This window comes from Vanessa atalanta, chromosome 5, assembly GCF_905147765.1.
Source record: "Vanessa atalanta chromosome 5, ilVanAtal1.2, whole genome shotgun sequence".
NCBI classification, from domain to species: domain Eukaryota; kingdom Metazoa; phylum Arthropoda; class Insecta; order Lepidoptera; family Nymphalidae; genus Vanessa; species Vanessa atalanta.
Genome location: NC_061875.1, coordinates 12004246 through 12029582, shown reverse-complemented (window position 1 = coordinate 12029582; position 25337 = coordinate 12004246). Strand labels below are relative to the sequence as shown.

Sequence of the window (25337 nt, the reverse complement as noted above, 5' to 3'; positions counted from 1 at the left end):
AATCAATCTGTCAAGACAGACTCGTTCCATTCTTTGTATATATGTAGTAATATTATATCACATTGGGCTACCGATTATTAGTAAAACAAATAATAAAAAATATATATAAATAAAATACGAAATAATATGCAAAATTTTGTAAAAATTTTATATTTGTAAATTAATAACAATTGTCTTTACATTAAAAATTTGGATTTTATGCTGTATTCGATTTTACTAAGTAAGACTTACAGGACCGAACGTATTATTTTATTAATATTTTTAAATAGATTTCTATTACAGTAATAGAGAATTATTCGTAAGCTGTGACCACAGTAGCGAACGTCCAGTGATATTTTTACTTTTTTCAGGACTAGCTGCGAACTTGGAAATATTCAATAGGCGACAGCATTGCTTTTACTATTAATTTCATATTCTTTTATAAAGACTGTACGTAAAATGTAAACAGTTCGCTTTATAACTTTTTTAGGTAGTGTTACATTAAAAATTATTTTTATAATTTTAACTTTTTTAAAAACATCACAAAAGTGTCAATTCGCTAAAATCCTTGCCGTTAGCACATTCACTACTTCCCATATTGGTGTTACTAGCGAAATACTTTATTTTGGCATTTTCTTATAATTTCAATAATTAAATGAATTACATTTATTGTATCGGTAGAGTGAAATAGTTATTACAATTGGATTTTATTATCTAATTCGTTTGCTATATTTGTTTTGAAGTCATTTCGCATCGTTTCAGATTAATTTATTAGCTGTCATCCAATATAAAGGTTAGTATTTGTTTGTAAATGTCGGTTTTTTTTTATGACAGATTTCTTTGATTTAAATATGGATATATTTCCCACACTGGCCACACTCACGCAACCTTTCAAAGTTTCAAGAACTTTCGATTTCGTTCTTTTTGCATTTTTATATTATCGGTTTAACACCGAATTCAAACTTCAAATTACTGATATACTGAATATATCGGTGAGTTACCTTAATAGTTTAGTAGAATTAGTGATTGTTTATTACTTCAGAGCTTTAATAGCATATATCTTTTCGGAATATATTAATAATTGAGTTTTAAAGTTTGATAAAACTTTTTACAAATTGATTCTACCGACCTTAAAAAAATAATTCTTGTTATTGCTTAAATGCGTTAGTTCGCAATTCAGAAAGTCGTAGTCATGTTTAATTTGTGATTTACAGTGATTTTTGACCCATTGGAATGTTTCTTCGGAGTTGAAATCGTCATTTAAAGTAAACAGAACTTTGAACCTCCAGAAGGTATTGCTTACATCCCTCGTTTAAGGTATTTATTTATCTTTGGTTATTTACTTAATTGTTGAACCTGTATATTTCGTATTACAGGAGGTTTTTTTACGGCTGCAGTTTCCTGGTTGAGTCCAGATACCTGCTGGTGCTACTCCAAGGATGGCCTGTCTATTCCCTTAAGAATTAGCATTATCCACGTGTAACTGGATATTTGGTGATGTACCCTCTTTATTTATTTATATACAGACTTTGTTTACACCGGCCTGGCGAACGGTGTACTCAATTATTACAAAATATAGTCATTTAAACGTCAGTGGCGCCTAAACATTAATTTTAAAATCAGATAAATTATTTTATTTCATAGTTCATTGATTTTTCAAACGATCCTTTTATCTCAAGTGACCCACGCTGAGTCTAGCTGAAATATTTTTTTAGTTATGGAACAAAGTAACCAATGTAATTAAATTTAATATAACTGTAAATGAATTTAAGATCTGCATTGTAATAAACACTATTATAAGCAAAACTGTCATCTCATTCCATTTCATCCAAACAGTTTTTTATCATAATATAACGGTAGTCTTAGTAACGAATGTGCCTAGTTATAGGAATGACTACCTAGACATGTCAGAACGTGCTATAATTTACTATTATGGTAAAATAATTGTGTCACTTATATCACTGTTTGATCTTGCTCAGCGATGACAGCATTGATAAATCGTTAGGTGACGGACGAGTGGTGATGTCACGTTGATAAGATGAAATTCCACGGTAATGGTTTAGAGGGACAATTAAATGATTAAGTAATATATCATGACCTCCGAATTACTCAAAACAATAAAGCCGTTACTTAAATTCGTAATTAACAGAAGTTTAATTATGATACTATACGCAACCTTATAATTGAAATAGCGAATAACTAAAATATACCTACAACTATGTAAGCATACTTAACGTTGGAATTAAAACGATATTTGTAATATAGAACATATTATGTGTTTGAGAATTTAATAAATTAGATATTTATTGTATAAAATAGACACTAACGAGATACTTAATTCCTCAGATTACGTTCAAGATATGAAAAATATTCTCATTTATTATATACTTTGCTATGTTATACGGAAACATGATTTTCTACAGACATAACAAATGAAAAAGAACTAAAACTAGTTCTTTATAAATTACAAGAGAAATGGTAATGAGTATTTTATCAGCGTCTGTAGTTGCTTAGGGACCAATTAGTCGCTAAAATAGTAAAATTCTCGAGCGAATTTCAATTAAAAATCTGTCAAGGCTGCATGAAAAAAGTATAAGCGCATTTATAAAACGAAGTAGGTACGTGACTGCAGCGAGCATTGAAAGTATTATTAGGAGGGTAATTAAAGTTGATGGCAGTAGGGGCCCGAGCAGACCGTCTGCGTACCGCCTACCAGCTGTTGTATTGCAAATTGTTTACACTTTTGATTGTTATATTTCATAAATGTTATGTATTTATATTTAAAATACTGACATGTCCGACCTAAAGCTTGATTAATTTGACCGCTTTATTTTAAAATAAAAAAAAATACCATTTAGATTAGATGGCCGTTCTTTCCAGTTTTGAAGATCATTTATGAAGTCTCTAATAGAACTATACATATGTTAATAAGCCTTGTGCATACATAATATTCAATCTAATATTAAAAATGACAGGTATTCGTAATATATATAAATATTATGTAAATTGTGCAATAATAGACTAAAAGATATGTCGTAATTTATAACGGCAATCACTGTTTTGATGGTCACATGGTGTCACCGCGCTAAATCTGACAATTGAATCATTTTTGACATGTTGATGTAATTTGACTGATGATAATTGGTATAAAATACCTTAAGGCTTGGAAACACAGAACTTCGTCGATGACACATTTTAATTGACACGTTTTATGTTATTTAGGGTTCTGTAGCTCAACATTAAAAAACGAAATAAATATAATTGATTTCATAGTAACGAATTAACTAAAATAACAATCTATAAATATCCAACTACTGAAACCGGATTACTTCATGATAATTGATTTAAATTCTTAATTTATATATAACAAATAATTCTACAAATTCGTCTTTCTGAAAATATACGTATAATGAGACAATACATACATGTTTAAGTAAAGAATATTTCTTACAAAACATCTCACGCTTGACTAATATTAACCTTTGTGTCATAAGTTCAACAGAGCTAATATCCTTGAAAGATGTTAAAAAGGTGTGTCGAGCCATGCTTTGCTAAAAGGACAGAGTTCGTGGGACGACGCGTAGGACATTGATAGATTATTTTAATTACGTATCTTTATCATATTTGTTTTTATTTCAAGGATTTACGTCAGTTGTTTTATTTACTTACAATTAAAGCCTAAGGCATAATTACTTTGAAGCTCGGAACAATCGAATGTTAATTGATAATTAAATAGTTTTATATGTTAATTGTTTTGTTTAAAGTTATTTTTGTTTTTCATTTTTTTCTTAATCAAGGCTTTTGATTCTGCGGCTTTAGCTCCTAATACTTCCACAGTTATTGATTGAGTGACAATTACGTTAGCGTAAAAAATATAAAGTGTTTTACTTAAACTATTATTTAAATAATTCAATATACCTTTCAGCAGTACTAATCCATAATAACTTATAACTTTTATTCGATATATAAGGCATTTAAACGATTGTACAATGTACGAAAAAAGTTCAGATAATAGATGGTTTCAATGATATTGAGTGTGTTTGTGTTTATCTGAACGAATATGAAATTAGGTTTTTAATATTAAATACTGCAAATTTGTTATTTTCACCTACTGCTATATTAATATAAAAGCATTTCAAAAGATCAAATTATCATATAATGATGGCGGAAAAACACGAATATTTAATAAACGTGTAATAATGTATAATAGTAAAATAAAAGTGTCACTTCGAAGCTGGCTGTACGAAGCCTGCAAGCATATATTGACACAGTTGCATCGTTTGTTATTCAGAATCAGTTAAATAAAAATGTTACGGTTCCTCATACAATAGTGACTATGTTCAATACGATTTACTTGTCAGCGTTTAGAATTTGGAATTCGTATCCAATCGCTGTCGTTATGTTGGGAACTGTTAGTATTTAAACTTGTGTTTGTCCATTACATTGTATTATGTTAATTAATGCACATACATCGGTGTTGCCATTTAAAAAATACCGATGTTCGACTTCGTTATTAAATAATACTTATTAATAAATTCGTATAGCCAATCGAGCGTGATTGGGTAATAAAAATCTACGCACACAAACTATTACTAACTATTGGCAGTTTGAATACTACATTATCTAACTGGAAAATATATTGTACATAAGGATTTATTTAGGATTAAGTTTGATTAAAATTCGACGAAAAATTTTACGATTTGAATACCATGCACGAAACCATATAGTTAATAAATTATACAATGTATATTGTTATTATTAAATTATCTACAGTTTTATGATACTGTGTTCACACATCACATTTTTATACTTGGATTTTAACTTCGTAAACTTGATATTATTAGTGGCTAGCTTATCCTGCTGCAGTTTCGAGTTAAAAGTTAATTAGTACATCTAAAAGAATTATTATTCATTATTGTTAGACAGTACTCGCATTGCTGTTCAACAGGGCCAAGAGAGCAATCTCAAACTCAAATTCATTTATTCAATATGAAAGCATTCCGTTTACACATTGATAGTCAAATTATACAATATCACCAGTTCGGAAAATACCTTGACCTGAGAACAACCGGCGAAAGAAACTCAGCGGGTCTCTTTTTGTCAAATTTATTGAATAGAACATTAACCAATAACCAATATAGCGTGCACCGCTGTTCGCTAATTCTTTTATATGACTGCATTGACAATAAAAATACCCATTTTAGTTTATGCAAAGGTTGCCAAAAATATTCGTAATTAATATTACGTTGTATTTCATTTCACTCCAGATATATTGTACCAAAACACAAACTATGATATCTGAAAATCGATATCCACTTGATAAGATTATGTTACTGTATTGTCAGGGAATGTAAATATTCATATTTAAATAACATATATATTGTGTGGTGGTGAATATAATTTCTGCCAATTTTTATTATTAATGCACACACGCACGCACATACGCCTTCAGCAGCTTAGTACAATAATGTACGTGCATTTTTTATTGTAATTTGGATGCGATCAATGACAGTACACGTTGTTATTATTATTATATTTACTGCCTCATTGGTCTTGTGGCCAGATATAAGTCACATAGAATTATGAGGGTGAGGGAATATAGAGTGTACCTGTATTTGAGCACTTACGTACATGTGCACTACAATATGTCTGGAGTAGTTGGCTGATCTCCCTTGAGATTGGACGAGGTGACCGTATTCCGTCATCACATCAACGTGTTTAATGTTATGTTTAGTTTTAATTAGGATTTTTTATCATAATGTAACAATCGCTAGCAAATATACCATGGATTTTTGACAAAATTTTGAAAGCGTTTTGAAAGTCGACGAAACTGTTATCGAAATTTTTTAAGTAAAATTAAAGTGGAAATAAGTAGTTAAGTGCATTGTTGTATTCATTAATTAATTAATTGCATTGTTGTATTATATACAAAGATATATTAATCATAAACTCTTAATAGGGCACTATATAGCTGAGTTATTAGCGAATCGCATGAAATACGTAGTTTTTTTACATTAATGGAACAAACAATGAAAAGATTCGTGGCCCATCTCAATCGTTCAATAAGCAGTTAATTTTCAGTACTTTATCATGTCAATAGTTTTTATATGCACTTTTAAAATTTCGAGATGCGAGTGTATAGAAGTTATATGTGCCTTTAAGAGAGTCGTAAATATTTAAGTGATATTTCGCTATAAAAGTCCTCTTGTGGTTATCTACGTGATGTGTGCTATCATAAATCGTTTGACACCATTCAAAGCACGACCCCTGTTACTGTATGGTACAAGCGATAAGTTTCTAGAGAATTTAAAATACTAAAGTCCATATAATTATAATTACGTTATATAGTATTTTAACTTTTTGCTATATAATATACTTTTTTTTATGTCAAAGGTGACAAACGAGCAGGAGTCTCACCTTATGGAAAGTGACTACCCATGGACATCTGCAACACCGGGGGGCTTGCGGGTGCGTTGCCGGCCTTTCAGGAAAGAGTACGCTCTACGCGTGTAATGCTATTTATATTAAATATATATAATACAGCCCGTTTTTCTTTCCTCTACCAAAAGATCGCTGTTTTATTGATAAAGCTGCCGTTTTCACATCATTTATATATGACTAGAATATATTGTGTTTATGTTTCATTGATATACAATATAGAGTTAATAATGCGTAATCAATTATTACAAGCTCAGGATGGAGATTAATGCATCTGCAGTGCGTATAGGTAACGTGTACGAGTGTTTAATTAGTTTATCTTATTATTTTTTAATTTGATAGCATTTGTAAAGAAGTATTTTCAGTATTTTAATGTATAATACATTAAAAAACTGTTTCAAAAAATTTATGAGTAATATAAATGAAGCAAAGCTTGAAAATAATAATAAAAAACTACGTATCATTTTTACATAATACGTACTGTTATTTATCATAGTATCCACTATTGTAATGAGATAAGAAATCGTACAAGTTGTTAAACATTAGACCAATCAGCTTTCTTAAAACGTTATTCCAAACTGATGTCACCCGGCCTTGAAGATGCATCCTTTATTGAATGTGAGTAATAAACTAGCACCATTTCGGTTAACAATGCCGTCGTGACCTCCTACCACCTGTTCTTGAGACTTGCACCCGATTACCAAATACTGTCGTCCGTTTAATAGCTTTCGTGCAGCTGTTATGGAGATACGATCATCTGTGCAAATTTTGTTAATGTACATATATATGTAAATGAATTAATTAGCTGTATTGAAAAAGAAAACAGCCCAGCGTAGTATTTGCGCGAGAAAATTCTACTCGAGAGTAAAGGAGGACATTGCTTAGCAAGGGAATTTGAGGATTATTACATTTTACACAAGTTAGGATAATTTCTATGATAAAACATTGAACTAGAATACAAAATTACTGTGTTACATGAATATCTTACAAAAAAGTTTGGTTAAGCACATAATTGTTGTATTAAAAGTTATAAATATTTAAGTATGAATTAAACAATGTAACCAAATATCCGTACCTATACTTACATATTAATGCGTATATAAATTTTATGAGCTCTTAAGATTCGATTGTGTTTGATTAAAAATATAAATAATGTATCGATTATAAAGTAATAAATAAAGTTATCGATTTGATCTAAAAACGTATTCATGTGATTATTCTCATAACTGATGTTTTTGCTTTCTTAGCACTTATAAAAACATCTTCGTTGCTTCGGCAGGCTTATCTTTTTATATATGATATGATACCCTTATAATTTTTTTTGAAATTTTAGAATACTCTTTAGTGGGAAAGGAAGCGTGAGTATAAAATTTTATTGAGGTTATACGGCAAGAACAAACACAGACTTATAATACATTTTCATAATTCACTCTTTCATATTCAAGATGTTGTTGAAACTTTTTTCATATATATTTTTAATGCTATAAAATTACTTTAGTTTATAATTATTTGAAATCTCTAATGTGTGAAATATATTAATAATGCTGTCATATATTATCTGATACAATTGTTTGCTTTTCTATGCCATTTTATTATAATCAGACGCAGATGCATTTTTTCTCATAGTCCGATGAATTAAATAAATAATTCAATACGAATAAGGAGTGCTTATAAGACTCTAACTATAAAGTCAAAATCCTTCTAATCATAAACATTCGATAGTGATCGTAAACTTTTATAAACAGTTGCAGAGGTCGAATTGCAGTCTCTCTGCTCAAATGTCAACTTGTGATAAAAGTAATACGCTAAGCCTCTCAATTGGCGATAAAATAGTTTGCATTTTCTGTTTATTACTGTAAGTTCAAAGGCAGGTTATGAAAAAGGTATTTTGACTGTATGTAGTATTCTATAATAGCCGTCTTTGCCCCTTGTGTTTACACTGGCTCACTCACTCCCTTTCGTTCGAAGTATTTATGACAGACGGTAGAAAATTGGGTAGGAATTGCGTAATCTTGCATAAATGGTGAGAAGTATGTTTCTTTAATTAAAAATATTTTGTACCAGGGTGACATAAATATTAAAAAGTGCATTCGTGAACCAGCTACGTATAGGTCAGTGTCACGATAACTTGGCATTTATTGAAGTGGTATCGATGCCATCTTTTATCTGCCTCCGATATCTATAAAGTGCATGTCGTTAAAAATATTCGACGATATTAAAGTAATGAATTAATAATTACAAATTACCATCTGGTACAATTATTTGCCCTTAAACTTTAAATTTTTATATAATATAAGCATATTATAATACTTTCGACAATACGTAATTGAGAATGAAAAAATCTTGCAAAATACATAATACTTTAATAAATAAATAAAAATAAATGCTGATTGCAGCATTACATTTCATATCGCATTGACTTTCCTCTCCCGTTTATTAATTAAAAGAACATAAAATTCACTTTCATTGCGTCTTAATATAAACTTAATTTTCAATAGTCGTAATATAAAACTGCGATGGGCAGCCATTCCTAAAACCTCCTCCAAAACGTACTTCACCTTTTGGTATAAGTTTTATGTACAATGGTTTAGTAGTTTCATTTGTTTATTACTAAGTTACAAACTCAGGATCGTTTTCGATCGGATTCGGCAAATTTTAAGAAATTAGGTTTTAGGCTAACTATTTCAAGCTGATATGATTCATTAACGAGATTGTTGAATGTATCAAATATGCCGTAAAGATGAAAGTCGCTCCATTAACACACATCGCGTTAACAAAAATAGTAGGGAAGGAATCGTGCTGACACCTGGGTGGGAAATAACCTAATTTGTAACTAAAGACGGTAACAAATGATATGTAAAATATTTTAAGCGAGAAATTCCTGTTAGTTATATCAGATTTTTAAAGGCCGATCGTATTTTCGTTTATGTTTGATGTTGGTATCTATTAATGATTTATTTTCGCATTCACAATATGGTGAATTGAAAATTTATGATTGTTGATTAACAATATTTTATACAATTGACATTATCTCTATCGGTTCAATCATTTTTTTTTTAATGAATAAGTCACGAATATTTTAATAGGCATGATCATTGTTTAACTAATTAACAACGGTATTTGAAAGATGACCAAAAGCTTATCAAAAATATTAAATACACACAATCTATTTAAAATTTATCTCGTTAATCTAAACGTATTCGCGTTCCATGTAATTTTATAAAACATTCTTTTAAACTTTAAATATTTTGTGTCATTATAAAAATCAGTGACCAAATGTTTTGTTTACTAAAACTTTTACAGAAATTATTTTTGAATAATTCCCACCCTGTTTTTGTTCTGTTGCTGCATCTACGAGTATGTTTAAGATTGTAGACGTCAGAGCTATCTCTAAACTGTTTCCCTAGTGCTTGCTCGGCGGAGCTATTGTGTGTCAGTCTCGTATACTTGATTGCGATCAAGTTTGTAACTCAACAAAGTCAGTAAACTCTACGATAGGTTGGGTTTTTGTTTTTGTATCATTATCTAGTGGCCACATAACGACGAACTTAATTATTAGCCAAAAAAATATACTTACATTAATGTCTGTTCTGTGTTGAAGAAGAAAGATTAGTAGCTTAATCTTTGGTATGTTTTTCTCGTGACGTTACACGTCTGCGTAAACACACGATGAAAATGAACATAATAAACATCGGCCTCAGGGTCGATTGCTTATTTTTGATATTTTAACATTTGTACAGGATAAACGATCTGTGCAATAATTTTTGTCTTTATGGCATTAATAGAAAAATTAAAAAGTTATTAGCTCAAATTAAATTAAAATTAATGTTATAATCATGTATTATTGGAAGAGCCCAAACATAATAAACAATAATTTATCTTGTTTTATTGTTGGTTACTTTTACTTAAATAAATAAAGTTTCATCCTACACTGCCCCCAGAATATCTTTTGAATGTCAACCACACGAAACATCTCAAAGAAAACCTCTGAAAAACATCAAACGATTTCCCCGAATGCTTGTTAATTCAAATGACGATATCTTTGTTTGTTTAACCAAAGGACTCGTTTCCTTCGCGGAAGCGTGGGCAGATAATATTATCTTGGATAAACAAGGAGCCGTGTACCGTGCCCTGGCCTTTAGATACATAGATATACCACCTATGCTGTGAATAAGATTATAAATAAATAATGATTTCACGCGTCTTTTAAAATTAATTTACGGTAAAATTAAAATGTATAAATATATTCGCATATTAAAATGCGTTTTGAAAACACAATAAAACTGTGGAGGACAAATATCAAACGACAGTTCGAATAGCTTCATCATACCAATCTATCATTATCAATATATCATCATATATATATCACATATCAATTTTAATGCTCGAGTTACTTGAATGCATCGTCTAATAGGTAGAGCTCCTTGATCATGATTCAAGGTTTGCAAGTGTGCATGTGATGCATCGTAATTTTTAAAATAAATTTTATTTTAAATGTATTCTTGAAGAGCGAGTGACATAACGTCTTATTCCCATGGTTAGTCGGTTTATCTATACTCGATTAAAAAAAATCAACACATATCGCACAGCTGAAACCTTTTTTTGATACAAACATTTATCAAAACGAAATATATATTTGAACGAGAAAAAGAAAAAACCTTACTCAAATTTAATCTAGAAATATAATTTAACATCGTTCCGATTTCAAAAATAGTAATAAAATAATTTTATCTTAACATATCTTCTCGTAAATTGTAAAGTTCTAAGTTTTGTAATAAAACACTATTATTACAATGTTTGATAAAATATTCTCTTGGAATCGAGTATGTTTATACATTAAACAAATTCATCACAAATATAACATAGGGTGGATTCCAGAAATCGTAAATGGCACATGCCTATCTCTAGCGACTTCATGTCTGCATATCTTTGATGTTTAACTGCCACAATCGTGGAAGTCGTGACCACACATCTAACTATTGTTCTTCGGTCTTTTAACTTAATATAACTGTTTATGGAAGACTAGCCGAGTTTGGTGTTACGCGGTCACTAACTAAGCATCCTGTTTGCGGAGTTAACCTAATATAGTATCAAAGATTACTTAAAGTTTGTTTCCCATCGCATGTATATTTTTGGAGGTAGGGTTATAAAGTCTTAGTATTTCGAATGAGAGAATTTCGTTAAATTATATTGTTCTTACTTGTTTCAAGATTTGATTGATAGTGTGAGTAAAACTAAAATCTTACTCATATTATCTATGAAAAAGAAACTCTGTTCGTCTATTTGTTACCTCATCATGACTAAGCTACTATAGAATTATATTTTGCGGGTGGATTTAATTCGAATGTTGTAGATGGTCCCATCTTATGTTATTTGAAATATCATGCATAGTTCAAACAGCAACACAGAAATCCATAACTAAGACAAGACAACATTAAACTATCAAGAGTGCTTAAATTTTATTAACCACTCGAGTTTTATAGACTTTGTTTTAATAACATGCCAGGAGAATCATCCTTAGTTATATAGACTTACGGTATAAATTCGATTAAAATAAAGGTGAGGGTACATAAGATCAATTGTCTTTAGCGTTTTATTATGAAAAAGGAATTGTTTTGCAGACGCCTGCAATTGATTTACAGCTTACAGGATGCGTTGCGAGCAGGAGTTTAATTGAGTGGCCGATATTGGATGTGAAATGCCAATTGCATTAATGTGTACCCGTCTTTAAAGTGAAAGTGAAGTGAAGCTGACGTTTAATTTAAATCAATAACAAATTGAGGTCAGGGTAGGTTTTTTAAGCAAAATGTAATATTGTATAATTGAAAATCGATTTTCATTTAGTTTAAAATATATAACATTTTATTTTTATAATATTATGTTGTTTGGTATGTAGTATATTTTGCACTAAAAATATTGAAACTGTGTCGCTTTCTAAGAAAGAGGTCTCAAGACATTCATAATTTTGAAGCTCGATAGTCCCTTCGGGCAGTTTTTAGTGAAGTAATAGTATATACAGTTGTATATATTTACAACAACAGTTTCCGACTCCGCAAACCCTCCCTGAGGCAAAATATATTTCTTTTTATATTTAAATTCTGCTTTTTTTTTATCTGAACATTATTTTTTTTTGTCAAAAGTAACTGCCGAGATGTTTATAACAGTCTACTTGAATGAAATATATTAGAAATTTTGTACGATCGTAAATGAAAATCACACAAAACTTTATACATAATCTTTTAGGCACTAAAACCGGTAAAAACGTGTTGATTTTATGCATGGAGTTAGAAAGAGATTTTCGTAATTAATGGTTCTTATTTCTAAAAGATTATTTATGACTTAATAACGATATAAAATTTGGCAAATGTCAAGGTTGATTTGGCAAATTAATAAACACGTGGAAACAAAATATTCCTGTCTTTTACAACTGGCAATAAAAACATTTGTCGACAAATTACATCATTAGCACAATACAACTGCATCTGCTCATAGTACGAACGTAACTCCATTCACAAATAAGTTCGATGAATGACTCGCTTCGGATTTACGATCGATAGAAAAACCAGACATCTGTCTGATGGGACGTTCCGACTAATGCGAGTTTTTGTATCGTCCACCCTACCAAAGTACACTTAACTATATATTACGACCGTTGATAAGAACATTTAAGATATATTTTTCCGTTAAATACTTATATACCAATACTTCTATAGATATTTTTATGAATACTTATTAGCTTATTCAGGTGAAAACCTAGAGTTGGGGATTTCTTGAGGCTGTCTGTATAGCCTTCGTGTTTCTACAAACTATAATATATTTATTTGAAAAATAAAGTTATATATGCGGCTAACTGTATCCAGGGTGATAATTGTTTACAATAGTTTTTATATAATTCAGTAACGGAGAGGGCGACACGACGACATGTGATGAAATTCGATCCAGAGTTTAACGTTTGTGTCAGTGAAATATGACGTGTTCAATCACTAGCTCGAATTACCTTATGTGTTAATGGCCTAAGGTTTTTGTAGTTCTTTGTGTGAGTTTTTTTAACGGTAATTGTTCAAAGCGTAGTTGTTTTGTCAACTTTTGAGAGTATTAAAAGATATAATCTTAGTTAATAGATAAATGAATAAATAAATAAAATGATTTCATACACTATAGTTTATAGTAAATAGGGTAGATAAGAGTCATTCTTTAAAGCATGAAATGCCAAAAGACTTCACTCTTCTAAGTGTACATTTCATTTGCTAGGCTTATATTATTACGTAATAAAAAAATATGTACGAGTAAATAAGTACGATTATTTTACGTATATTTGTCTATTTAAATGAATAAATGAACCTGGAGTATACAGATTTTTAATATACTAAGGAAGGTAGGTGTCTTATTGTTTGTTTGTGTGTGTGTGTGTGTGTGTGTGCGTGTGTGTGTGTGTGTGTGTGTGTGTTTGATTTGTGTATGCTTGCTTGGGCAGGTATGTATTTGTGTGAGTGTATGTGTATTCGTATGTGTGCGTGTGTGTGTAAGAGAAAGAATTTTAAATGTTGAATCCTCCTTGTCCCCACTTTCCTCGCTTATATCGCTTCTTTCTAAATCCAAATTCTGTAGAAAACCTTTGATTTCATCATTTGAAATAAATAGAAAGTCGTTTTAACCAGTTATTAACTATAGATTTGCACTTATACTGGTGTTTTTTGTAAAATGTTTTTAAATTTTTATAAACTTCATTATACACTAATGGCCTCTTAAATTGAATACTAGCAAGCAAGTGTGTGTATAAATCTCTTTTGCATGTTATGCCAACTTTTTTTAAACGGTAATACTAAAAATACCCAGCTATGCCAAATATCTTAGAACACAGTTTATGTATTAATTAATTTTTAGTTTTGAATCGCAATCATTAAAAACGAAAAACGCTTAAAACTAAATATATAAGCTTCGCGATGATTTGTGCGTCGAGGGCAAGCTTGCACTAAAGTAGATACTAGCTGCATTGTCTTTAACCTGACTCACCGTTCCAGTGAAAGTCAATTTCTACTCCTATAAATGTGATTCAATTTCAATAATTAAAAATTGCAACAGTGCTTACGATATCCGGTTGTGTAAGATTTGCCATCTTACAAAGAGGAAATACAGGATTTATTTTTGCGCAGACACTTGTAAACTATAATGTATCCTGCGCAGATGGCAAAGTATCCCCCGAGAATTACCGCTGTCGCCAAAATTGGCTTAAAGACATGATTGCGCTTGCCCTTAGTCTATTTACATGGGTGTCACGCGTATTTTCCTCTGTTTTATCTGAATCTCTAATCATAGTGTACCTATTCGTTTCATCTCGATCTCAATTAATGGTCAATGCGCTTAAACGTTCAAATAAAAAACGGTTCAATGTATGAAATACAGTATATCAATGTCGTAAATCAATTACATTGACACGGACATTGAGGCAATTGAACATTTTATTTCGATCACTCTATACAAACATCCGATGTCCGCATTCAGGCCATATTTCGGCCACGTATTGGACTTATTTGTGAGCCGGGATGGCCCAGTGATTAGAACGCGTGCATCTTAACCGATGATTTCGGGTTGAAACCCAGGCAGGCACCACTGAATTTTCAAGTGCTGAATTTGGAGCCGAGCACGAGATGAATTGTTTATAATTGACGGTAAAGGAAAACATCGTGAGGAAACCTGCATCCGTCTAATTTTAACGAAATTCTGCCACATGTGTATTCCATCAACCCCCATTGGAGCAGCATGGTGGAATATGCTCCAAACCTTCTCCTCAAAGGGAGAGGAGGCCTTAGCCCAGAAGTGAGCTGAAGAATTTACAGGCTGCTAATGTAATGTATGTAATGGACTTATTTGTACTTATCTGTAGAAACAGAAATTAATTTCCATTTAATTGAAAACGTGTGATTTATTTAACTTAGCTTTTATTTGACTTTACCTGTTGGTATAATGTAGGTCAAATCAAGTAACATAATTCCAATTTTACGTTTTGTAGCCAGTGACGTCCTAAAGATTGGTGACAATTTAAATATACATTTTATTTAGCATTTGAATTGAATTAAATTAAAAAAAAAAAAAATTATATTTTTAATTTGTCAATCTTTATTGAAATTCGAAGTAGTTTTCAAGTGATCTAGGTTTTTATTTATAGTTTTAATAAACCTGTTCAGACTACTATACAACATAATATGTACTGTATATGTTATCATATGACATATGATAATATCACGCTGACCCCCCCAATCCATACTTCATTATTTGCTTCAGGCATAGATAGACTAGAATAGTATTAAAAAAAAAAGGTTTATCATCGATTTCCAAATAACACGTAATACATATTAAATCAAACTTCAAATAAAGAGGCATTATTTTGCGTTATAAATATATTTGCCGCCTATTTTTGTTATATATCGTACATTTTTTTATATGGAATTCATATAGTTATTGCATAAATATGTATTTATGTCATAGCTTACAAATTTTATATTTTTTTTAAAGTATACTGTAAACATATTATCGATTATAATTGTGTCTTTATCCTAATATTGTCTGAAATAGATCGCTCTCTCAGCAGTAAGGCTACTTTTATATTTTACTAATAACTATTTTCTTGTATTGTCACTTTTTAGTGTACAATAATACTTATGGCAATAAAGCTATTCTATTACATAGTTATATCGCATAGATATATACTATAGATATATACAAGTAACGAAATGCAGATCATTCTCAAGATAAATGAAATCATTTGAACAAACAATGATGAACGACATTAGTTTCATCAATAACAATCTTAGTTCCTTCAAACTAACCGATCATTCGGTTATATGTAATTCTGACATCATGAGAAGAGTAAATAGGAATTTATTGAATGATGTAGCTAATTTATGTCACGGATGGACTCCCCAATATAAATCAATGTCACGCTTACGACACGGCTTGAAAACGATTCTGATTGGGCCCGCGTCAAAGAATCATGATTTACGATCACAGTTTTCAGGAACATGTTTGTTATAATTAAAGACCCTTTTATATATTTTCTTAGCAGTATATATTTTGACTAGGAACCTTGGATTGATTGGCAATGACTTCATGGAAATAAACTCGATTGACCTATATACTGTATCCAATATAATGTTGAAAAAAAGTAACAGTGTGTAAATGTGCCACTGCTTGACAAAAACCTAGCCGCTTAAGAACAAGATTTAGAACATAATCGACGATAAATCGAGCATAATCGACACGCTGCTCCAGTGCGGTTTGTTGGATACATAAGTGCGAGATTTTCATCTGATTCATGCATAAAAGGAAAACATCGACACAAAAATAAAAAGTAAGGTTAAGTAGATTTTATTAAATAAATAGCGTGAAAAGGCAGGCGTATCGTTTTCAGCAATAATTTCAAGCAGACTCTGTTCAAAGCTGTTTTAATTAAAGAAAATAATTAATATAACATTTAATTTAATTATCTACGATTTAATCATTCATTTAATTAAATTTATTATATTAAGAATGGTTTTTCATTTGAATATATTCAGCTTCACGTAATTATATTCTGACGTTCGCTTGCAACGTCGCTTCGTGTGATTCTATATCTACGGATTTTTTTATTAAAAATCCTCAATTTGTGCAACGAAAATATTCGACATTGCAGGACATCCATCAATCTGCCCATATCGCGTACAAATCCTTTGAAATAAAACCGTTTTAAAACGAAAGCTGCGTTCTTGTTGAGAACGGTTTCAATAAAAAACGAATTCTTACTTTTTGGTCTCTCAAAGTTTATATTTAGAGGTTCTTTAAGAAGTCAGACCAGTTGTAAGTCTGAAAGCATCTTTAATGCATCGAAAGTGAAAATAAAAGGCTTTCCTTTCAACGCGTCTAAATACAGCTTATATATGTTTTTTGTCACACTGACGGATATCGGAGGGCTAGTGATGTTAAATCACTAGGTTTTTTTCATTTGTCTGTATTTTACATTATTATCATTATTTATTTACTCATTTACTTAAATAACGTAACTTTACGTATGACATTTCGCAGATACTATTATTGATGTAACTATCTGGCAATCTAGTCTTTATAAATATAAATATATATTTTATTCAAGTAAGTTAGTTACAATAAAGCGTTTTAGAATATATTGTTTCAAAAATCAGCGAGCAACAGTAAGAAACACTTTGAAAGATTACACTCGTACATAATTTTGGTTCTATAGGTATATAGCGATACTTTATCAATAAATAAACTCTTCTAACCTAGCAAATTGAATTGTTAAATGAATTGAAAAATATCAAGGTCAAGTAAAATTATATTAAAACTTTCATTAATTAAAAAATAAAATACGATTCTATTCATATGGTTCCAAATAATTTGATACCTCAAGAAAAGTAATAAATTATAAGAACAAAAGCGAGGAAACACAAATCTTCTTGAGTTTTCGCAATAAAAGATATGTGACGAGGTAATATTTAGTCAGACAGCAGAGAAAGTACATCTGTGTGCTTGAAATGAAAAAGTATTTAACCGATGATCAAAAAATATATGAAATAATGCAAAATCTTCTAGACTATTGAGATGCTGCGGTAAAATTAATGAGAAACAGTATTTAAAAAAACATAAAAAACCTTATTAGCTGCGCTGAAGACTTTATTACGGGTATTTTAGACTCGCCCTCGTGCCTTTAGTAGCCGATAGATTAATAAACAGAGCAGCCTGAAAAAACAAATTAGTGAGTGACGTTATTTGTAGCGTCTTTAAGTTTATGATCTTCGATTTTTGTAACTACGACATAACAATGCAATTAATATCCAGGAAAAACACGTTGGAAACCATAGTATATATTTGAATATAATTATAATTAATTACATGACTGCATATCCTGACAATATATAAACTTATATATATACATTAATTTATATATATTCAATAATGTTAGTTAATAAATCCTGTAAAGGATATTTTTTATAAAAAAATAGTATATGGCTTAGAGACATTGAGCCTGTTATAAAGATTTGTGGTTATAACCTCTACTGAACAGAATCCCAGAGGATAATAAAAATACTTACTATAATTGACTTGAGCATAAATGCAAAACATATCTAAAGTAAAACTCACTAAAATAACATCTTATCAAAATTATGACGGGTTGCGGACGAATCGTATAATTAATTTAAAACGTCTGGTAATTTATAACGTAACCATTATTAATCAAATTAATTTCTTAGTAATTAAAATGGTAGAAAATTATTTATCGTTATACATTAATCAAAATATACTTAATAAAATGACAAGCCGTTAGGAAAGGAGCGCTTTATATAAAGCGTGAAGTTAAATATTGCGCTAATTATTTTTTTTTTTTTACATGTTTGTTTTATTATCGCTCGGTATTATTGTATTCATTGTAATCTGATATTACAAATAATTTTCGATATTTAAAATAATAAAGTTGCTTTTAGCCGTAGCCGTATTGATTTAAATGATTATTTTATCTCGGTATTTTCTGTTTAATTATGTTTAATTTAGTTAAATACAATTTATTATTATTACTTTATTTGTATTCTGACAACACAATCGAGAATTTTGCATGATTTGTTAGATTGAATACCATATTGAAATTCAAAACTTAAGTTTTTTTTTTATTGTGAATTTAATTTGTACAATAAAAAGTAAACGTGATTTGTCAATAGGTCTCGCGCTCCTTTTATCAAACATTCATCTTTAATTTTCTATTCTAGTTTGGGCAGATTTGGGAGGCTATTTTTAAACAACTGCCATGTGATCTCTGTTTTTGTTTGAATTTAATGAATGAACTATTAGAAGAAGCAGAATAATTATCCTGTAAAAAAGGTTATTAAAGGTTATTTCACTATTTCAATAACCTAAAAAAAGTTGCATTAAAAGTAAGATTCCAAAATTTTGAGTTATTATAGATATGTTTAAAATATCTTAACCATATTTTTTATCTTTTTGACAAGATAATTATTATCGATAAAAACTGCACTATTCGCCTCCTGCAAGTCGAATCTTGATTTTTATCGATAACTTCGGCACTGGTAGGCGAGTCAATATTTGATTACAATCTTTATGGGTTGATATTTCATCGATAAATTGATTCAATTGACGGCAGGCGTGGTATGTATTATGCAATTAATTCAGCATACAAAATGTATTTGCCTTTTGGTTGAAAAAAGAAACCTTTAAATGTCTTTGGTATACTTTATCAATAAAAGTTTTTTATGAAAAAATGTGGTATACTTATTTTTTACATTTTTTTTTTACATTAGCAGCCCGTAAATGTCCCACTGCTGGGATAAACGCCTCCTCTCCTTTGAGGAGAAGGTTTGGAGCATATTCCACCACGCTGCTCCAATGCGGGTTGGCGGAATACACATGTGGCTAAATTTCGTTGAAATTAGACACATGCAGGTTTCCTCACGATGTTTTCCTTCACCGCCGAGCACGAGATGAATTATAAACACAAATTAAGCACATGAAAATTCAGTGGTGCCTGCCTGGGTTTGAACCCGAAATCATCGGTTAAGATGCACGCGTTCTAACCACTGGGCCATCTCGGCTCTCTTCTCATCTCGGTATACTTATAACACATATATATATGTGTACAATTATGAAAATCTGGTTTGAAAATAGAGTTACGACGATTGTAATTTTTCTTAAAAAATATTCCTATATAAGAACATGGCAATTGATTTATTTATTTGATAACAATATAATAATTAATATAACATTTAATTGGAAATGTTAAATTAAAGAATATAAAATGATTCTTAAATTATATTTCAAATCAAACTAAATTCTGTCTGTAAATTCCCTACTGCTAGGTAAAACCTCTCCTCTCGATTAATATACTTGGAACTCACTCCATCTGGTGGTGGCTGGTCGGATAAATCATATATATGAAGGTTATGTTCTGCGAATAGCGATTTGAAGGCGGAGTTGCATCTCTTCAATCTTCGACATGAAGAAGTTCAATCAATCGTTTAAAGAGTCCGTAAAGATAAATGAAGGTGGTTTTATACGTTTTTAGGATAAGACAAAAGTGTCGCGCTGAAAAACCGCTAGAAGTTCTTGTTCATTATTTTACAGCTTGTTGCTGGAAGTCAAAATAATTACGTACGGACTTGAGTCACAAGCTCTTCTATTATTATGGTACAAAATACTTTACTGCTGCAATATTAAATAACGTTAAGAGTAATCTTCCTTGTGTTCCCTTTTTTATTTTTATAAATAAAGGACAATCTATCACCACGAACACCCACTTGTACTTATTCTATTTACGTATCAATGACAATCAATTTTTCTATTTTTAGTGTGAGTTACTATTTTTTTTTCCAAAAATCTTACAATATGAATAGAAAAATAAATAACTTTATATCGTCGTCAAATTGCATTGAAATCAGTACCCATTTAGCAGTCACAGATGTATCATAATCATTGAAAAGGTTCCGTAGCTAGAATACGAGAATCTTAACCAAAGATTGTGAGTCAAATACTGGGCACCAATGAGATTTCATGTGCTAGATTTGTTTGGAATTATTGTCATGATCAGTGTAGGAAACCTGTGTGTCGGATGAAATTCTGGCACATGGGTATCCATCAAGCCATATTGCAGAGGCATCCCACCAACGGAGATTTACTAGCTGTTACTTCGCAATTGTATATTACTATCAAAATTTATTGCATGTTTTATATGAACATTTTATTAACAGATATAGTGCATACCAAGCCACCCATCTTGACGAATTCCTGAAAATGTAGACTAAGTACATGTCGTAAAGATAACGAAATGCGAATGTGTGGGTGTATACACTGACATGTTGAAAAATTACAGATTTGTTAAACGGAAGATAAAATGACTCTCGGAAATTGTTGTTTAAAAAATTTCATATATAAGTAACTTTTTATTTATATTTATTCACGAGCGATAACAGCTTCGATGCAGCGATGTAGATTACATAATATAAATATATATATAAGAAAACAAAGATATAATTTTGAATACACGTTGATAGGAGCATAGAAAAGGACATAGGATATCTAACAACAGGATCACAGCTTCTACAACGGGATCCCAGAAAGCGTTCAAAATGCTTCTGTTGCGAAATTTAAAAAAATTGTTAAGGAACGCTTGTGTGCGAAAGGTTACTATACAATTAGTGAGTTTATGTTTGATAGCACACCTTGGGAATGAAACGATCGCCTCCTGGCTGTTTCTACTCATATATAATTATGTATATAATTAATTTGACGTAAAAAAAAAAAGTCCCGCTGAGTTTCTTTCGCCGGTTCTTCTCAGGTCAGGGTGTTTTCTTTTTCCGAACCGGTGGTAGTGTTTAACTTGACAATCAATAAGAAAGTGTAATACTTCTATATTGAATAAAGGAATTTGAGTTTGAGTTTGAGTTTGAGTAACACCAAACCATAACCGCCTCACACAGGCGAAGCCACGAACGAAAGTTTTTCAATAAAATTCTTGCAAATAGAGACAGTCTCACTTTACACAAGTCCTTATTTAAAGTTAATATTTAAAGAGAACTTCATAAACTTTACAAAATTGTTAATTGAATTATATTAGGCGACGAAAGAAAAATATGTATTCTTCAAATTCATGAATGCAGTTTTATTGATTTGGTATTGAGAAATAAAAAAATATTAAGTATATTATTTAAGCGACAAATGTCCGTCTCATTTTAAAATTAACAAAAACTAAATTTAAAATAAAACAAAGCAAAAAATATAAATAAACGCTTCGATAATAAATCGTTAAAAATAAACAATACAAAGTTTTATTTATCAACGAAAACTGGTTCCGAAGTTGGAAGTTACGAGGCGGCTCTCAAATATCCAGACATTACAATAGTTGAAAGATTTCGCGATTCACAGAACTGTATGGCGCTGTTTGAATAAATTGAATTCTTATGAACTACAAATATTTAGTTGTATCGTATTTTAATTATATTATTATTAAATGTTTATGTTTTTTTTATATATAAAATAATATCAGAAATCATTACATCACTTTCATTTACATTACATTTAAATTCGTCCTTGAGATTTTGCTCTCATCGCTGGTACAATATTTTTTTATCGCATTGGTTGGCGGACGAGTATATGGGCCACCTGATGGTAAGTGGTCACCACCGCCCATAGACAAAGGCGCTGTAAGAAATATTAACCATTCCTTACATCACCTATACGCCACCAAACTTGGGAACTAAGAGGTTACGTCCGTTGTGCCTGTGATTACACTAGCTCACTCACACTTCTAACCGGAACACAACAATACAGAGTACTGTTATTTGGCGGTAGAATATCTTATAAGAGGGTGGTACCTTCCCAGACGGACTTGCACAAAGCCCTACCACCAAGTAATAGAGTAGTATGTTTATGTATTTATGAATTATATTATATCCTGAATTCCTTAGCTTAAGTTTCTTACGTTATATAGAGCACGTACACAAGTTATGTATATTGTCATCATGATTCAAGTTCCTATTTAAATATTTATGTAAATTAGTTAGTAATGTCGAGACCAATTTATGAAGTAGTGGCGATACTTTCAACCTTTGCTTTCGACATTTTTTTTTTTATAATTATTGGAACCTCTTTTTGAATTTCCTTATTATGTTTTGTCACTTGCCAAAATTAATATACGATAAACGTATATGCTGATAAAATATTTTTGTTTCTAAAGCAATTATATTACACTAGCTGTTTCCCGCAACTCCAGCAGCTCAATTTTATGGTTTCGTAAAACTCTAAATTTATTTAAATGTGATATTATTCGGCTACTAAAAAAACGATCTATGTCAAATTTCATTACGATCTTTAATTCTACTTTGGTATTTATAATATTAGTTTAAATTTATTTATGCTGATGAGTATTGATTCATAATTATAAATAGAACCTGACGACGACCCCTTTTGTTGGAACACCTAAATCTAAGGCGAGGATTGCAGGTTCAAGCATCAGTTTTCCTGTACTAGATTCGGGTTAATCATCACGTGTACGCCGCTGGAGAAAAACATCATGGGGAAACGTATATGTGACATCTGCCACACGCGTATCCATCATTCCTCATAGGATTAAGCTCCGAGTCTTCTTCTCAAAAAGGAGAGAGACTCAATAGTGACGTTTAAGGGTTATTAGTTATTTACAATATAACCATTACAGGTCCATTTGTTATTTAAATACTTGTTGTTGGTTTTCAAGCTTCAGAGCACGACGTGAATTTTAAACATAAAAATACACGAAAAACTTGCCTTGTATTTAATATAACGATTGTTTTAAATTGTGTACGAATATTTTATTCTGAGCCATCTTATGGTCTTGTCAATTTATAAGTAATAGATGAGCTTTTTAGTTCCTTGAATTTTTCTTGTTTTTGGCAATACAAATACTTTATTCTAATGAGTTTTATTTTAGATATGCTAAAGATTCGATTTTATTTGTATACATTAAAATGTAATTAAAATAATTTAAAAGCAAGTTTTAACAATATAGGTAAAATAATTTTATTAAGAATATATTTAGGCATATTAGTAGGTTTACATTTTTTTATAGCATATGTATGGTGGACGTGCAAATTGGCCACCTGATGATAAGTGACCACTGCTTATAGACCATAAGACATTTTAACCATTCCTTACATCGCCAATGCGCCACGAACCTCGGGAACAGAGATGCTATGTTCCTTATGCTTGTACTCTTATTTATGTTGATTAGGTTTTTAAAATTAACTGAAATGTTTGTTGGTTAAAATAAACATCATATTATTATTGGTCTCCATTAGCTTCAGTTTCTTATTGTATACTATATGTAATCTATAGAATAAAAATAACTAGCAATAATGACCAAAATCTACATTCATTTATCCTTAAGAAATTGCTATTATTGTCTGTTCCTTCTCAAAACGTTTTTTCTACGAATACTGAACTTTCAGAAAAATATAAAGTATTTTCTGAGAAATTATGCCTATTTCTTTCTTATCTCGAAACAATTATGATATTTGACAAAAAAAAAAAAGAAAGAAGCCACCCGCTGAATTTTTTTCGCCAGTTCTTCTGAGGTCTGTGTGTTTTTTGTTCGAATCGATTATAGGTTTAATTCGATTATTAATAAGAGAAATGCTTAAATAAATTCGAAATCGATATAGTTTGTTGTAAAGAGTACATTTTTATTTTCTATAAACATGTATCCTTTAAAAAAAATTCTTTCCTCATATTTCATAGTCAATTTGTGTTAAAACCAAGAACTATTACTTACTAACAAAATTAAATATATTATTATTAATCCGTTAAAAATAAAACTGTATATATTTTTTATTTATAACGTTGATACTTAATGTAAAACATTGCATATACGAAAACGTTTGATAAGATTACCGGCGTACCGGTATTTACCTTGCAATCACGTGGCGTCCGCTAAATTTCTTTTAAACACTTCCCACAATTTACTTATTTATATTTAACACATAAATAATTCGATGTTTATTCAAGAATTTGCAATTTTAATTCAGGAATATCGTTTAATCGTATTATACGGAGCGCGATCGCCGCGCGTGTATCCCTTACGAAAGCTAGGCACCGACTGACCGAGATGCGTGCAAGAGTCGTGAAAGATAATCGCTTTTCACTTCAGTTTGCACACTTGCGCGATGTGTCAACTATACGTAATGTTTATTAACAGTGCGCCTCAGAACCAACGAAGATCAACAAAATCGCATATATACCGAATGTTTGAGAGCCACTGGACATACATTTTTAATGTTATGTGGCATAGTCTATAGATATCATAATCATCAAAACGTTCGTACATTTTTGTTAATTTAATTTAAAACTCTCACCTGGTCTTGGAATAAATTTGATATAACATAACATACTTA

At 30.5% G+C, this 25337-nt stretch overlaps 1 protein-coding gene across 1 annotated transcript in view; it reads right to left on the bottom strand.

Moving 5' to 3' along the window:
- LOC125064235 overlaps positions 1-25045 on the bottom strand; it is a 122528-nt gene extending 97483 nt beyond the window's left edge. Inside the window, exon 1 of the mRNA XM_047671182.1 lies at positions 24856-25045. The gene's annotated coding sequence lies outside the window, so the exon portion shown is untranslated. The remainder of the gene's footprint in view (positions 1-24855) is intronic.
- Between the last annotated feature and the right edge of the window lie 292 nt (positions 25046-25337).